Genomic DNA, 3,021 nt, shown 5'->3' with positions numbered 1-3,021 from the left:
GAACCGGGGAGACCCGCGCGCGCGCGCGCGGGAAGGGGCACCCGGCCGAGGGTCGAGGGGGCGCGGAGCCCACGTGCACCGGTCCCCAGGCGGCCTCAGATTCCGAGCGGGCCGCCTGGGCTGTGAATGTGTGCTCATTGGTATGACCGGAATAAAACTAACAAAAGGGAACCAACACTTTGGGATCCGGAGGAAAGGGACAGGAGAAGCCACTGGACTCTAACACTGGTAATAACTGGTGCTTCTGTGGTGCCTTCAGCGAGCCCAAAGCTGTGGGCACCGATGAGGGGCGTCACTGAACGCGGTGAGTCCCGTTGGAATGGTTAAGACGCTGCTTTTCTAGGCATAGAAAAGTCTGATAACCTAAATATCGTATAATGAGGTCGCTGGTGGCTTTAGCTGCCCGTGAGCTCTCTCCTCTCCCAACTCCCAAAGCCTTCCGAGTGAGACGGGCGTTTTGGCACTTTAATAAGGTTTGCTGTGTACTGCGCTTATTCTCTCTTCGTCCCCCACCTCTACCCCCAGAGCCTAATGCAATGCCAGGCGCTTAATAATTGTTGCAAGAATTCGCTGTCGAATTTTAGCGTGGGCAAAAACATAAAAATGAAAGATTGTGGGATCATATTGGAAAATGCGCTAAAGGTTTGCACAGTGATGGTGGTATGAAGGGTAATGAATGTTAGTTGCCTGGTTGTGCTGCGACTCCTATGTGTGCAGGTAGTAGGTTTAGGAATATATGCTAAGTTAGAGACCGCAGTTATTAGGACCTTCATTAACCTCAGATAATAGTTAGGGATAAGGAAGTAGTGTGTAGCAAGCGTCTGTACAACTGTGGTAAGATTCCAATGTGTCTTCCCCAAAGAGAACATTTTAACATTTTGCCTCCTTGATTTTCATTACAAGTGTTACCAATTCAGCAAGTAGGCATAAATATGAAATGTTTTGTATTGATTTTTTCATTTTTATAACATCTCTTCTATGAAGGAAGAATAAGAGGCCCAAGGCTGCTCATTTAATCCAAAAGAAGCAGAAGGACAAATGTCCCACCACTTTAAGCCCAGTAAGTGCAAAGTGAAGATATGGTGAGTCCGAATGAAGAGACTGACCCCCAAGAACATCTGGAAAGCTCAGAGTCCCTTCCAGCGTGTTTTTTTTTTTTTTTTTTTTTTTTTTTTATCTCTTTGTCTTGAGTCTGGAAGCTGCTCTTGAGAGCAATGTGCTTGTCCACGTGAGATAATTTATCTCTTCCATTTGGCAACTAGGAAAATGTAATTTTCTCTGTGTGATGAGCATGAGTGAGTGGTTCATGCATAGTGAATGGCCATCCTCCAAATCGTGGGACAAGAGACTATGAAATATGCATGTTTAATATCAGTGCCCATTACCGTACAATAGCGGGGGAATGAACAAGAAGCGAGTATCTGTCTGGGGCTCTCCGCTGTCAGGTAGTGGTGTTCTCCTGTTCTCCTTGCTGCTATCGGGAAACAAGTTATTTCTTATTTTTACCCCATAGGGAAGACTCCTAAAGAAACAGCTGGCTGAAGTCAGTGTCAATCACTAGAAAATAGATGCACAGAATTCTGGAGTTGGGAAGTTCACCAGGTCATTCTAAGACTTTTTTTCTCCGAGAAAAAAAAAAAAAAAAAAAAAAATGAGCCAGCATTTCCTTACTGCCTGTGACTAGACACCAGAAGCTGTAACTCGGTGGCTAGGCCAGGGGTGCCCACATCTACAGTGGCCCTGGAGGATATGGGGGCAGGGGGTGCTGCATAGAGCAAAAAAGTGCCCTGTCTGCCTTGCTTAGGGTATTTTGGTATAATTTTCAAAAATGTTGTGCTGGCTGAATTTGTCTCCCATGGCACCCATTTTTGACTCAGACCTAGGTAGAGGAGGGGAGCAACTTAGATGATTAAACAGATTCCTGACCCTACCCTTTCTGTTCCCAGGAGGAGTTGGCATCGGGCCAGTGACTTTGCATGTGGCCTCTCTTCCGGGGATAAGCACTGGCCATGTTTGAGGAACCCACTGTATCATGGCCTCTAGATGAGGGGGTACCCTCAGCAGCCAGGTGCCCCTCTCCCTCTTGGGTTGCTTCTTTCTTGGGAGAGGACTGATGTTTTTTCTCCTTGTCTCTATTTATCTACCCCTTTCTCTCTCCTTCCATTCCTCCCTCCCTCTCCCTCTCCCTTTCCTTTCCTCCCTCTCTTTTCTCATAGGTCCAGCCTGTCCAGCTATGAAGATGAGACGGGCCTGGGCTGTTCTCATAGAGTGGGATCTAGGGCCTAGGAATTTTAAATCACACTTTCTTCATTCTTCCTTCTGGAAATGCCTTTCCTTACCACAAGAGAGATGAGATCCAAGATGCGGGATCGACTTGATTGAAGGAAGTGATGAGCTGTGTGAGTTGCTTGGTTCTAGCTATAAACTAGTGATTCCACACTTGCATGCTTATGAGAATCACCTAGGAAAGCTATACGTCCATGGAGAAAAAGAAACAATAGGTGACTACAGTGGCCCACTTACCAGCATCTGTCCCTGTCTCTCATATTCTGCCTTCCCTCCTTGTCTTATATTGTTTGTGCTGCTATAACAGAATACCCAAGACTGGGTAATTTATAATGAACAGAAATGTATTTCCCTCCGTTCTGGAGGCAGTCTTATACCATCTCCATCAGCACTCAGTAAATGTGGAATTGGATCACTATCTCCAGTCCCTCACTCTTCCAATGCCAGATGAGAAATACACTGTTATAATTGCAAATGAACAACACATGGTTTTTGTTGTTGTTGTTGTTTACATGAACTAAGAAACCTCAAGGGACATTTAAAAATGTGTTTCTAAGTGATGAAATAATTTTGCTTCAAAATTGAAAAGAAATTTTACTAGTAACGGCATTTCTTTTTTTTTTTTTTTTTTTTTGAGACGGAGTCTCGCTCTGTCGCCCAGGCTGGAGTGCAGTGGCCGGATCTCAGCTCACTGCAAGCTCCGCTTCCCGGGTTTACGCCATTCTCCTGCCTCAG

The sequence above is a fragment of the Rhinopithecus bieti genome, unplaced genomic scaffold (assembly GCF_001698545.2).
Source record: "Rhinopithecus bieti isolate Rb0 unplaced genomic scaffold, ASM169854v2 scaffold_9976, whole genome shotgun sequence".
Classification (NCBI taxonomy): Eukaryota; Metazoa; Chordata; class Mammalia; order Primates; family Cercopithecidae; genus Rhinopithecus; species Rhinopithecus bieti.
Note: the sequence above shows the minus strand (reverse complement) of the source record.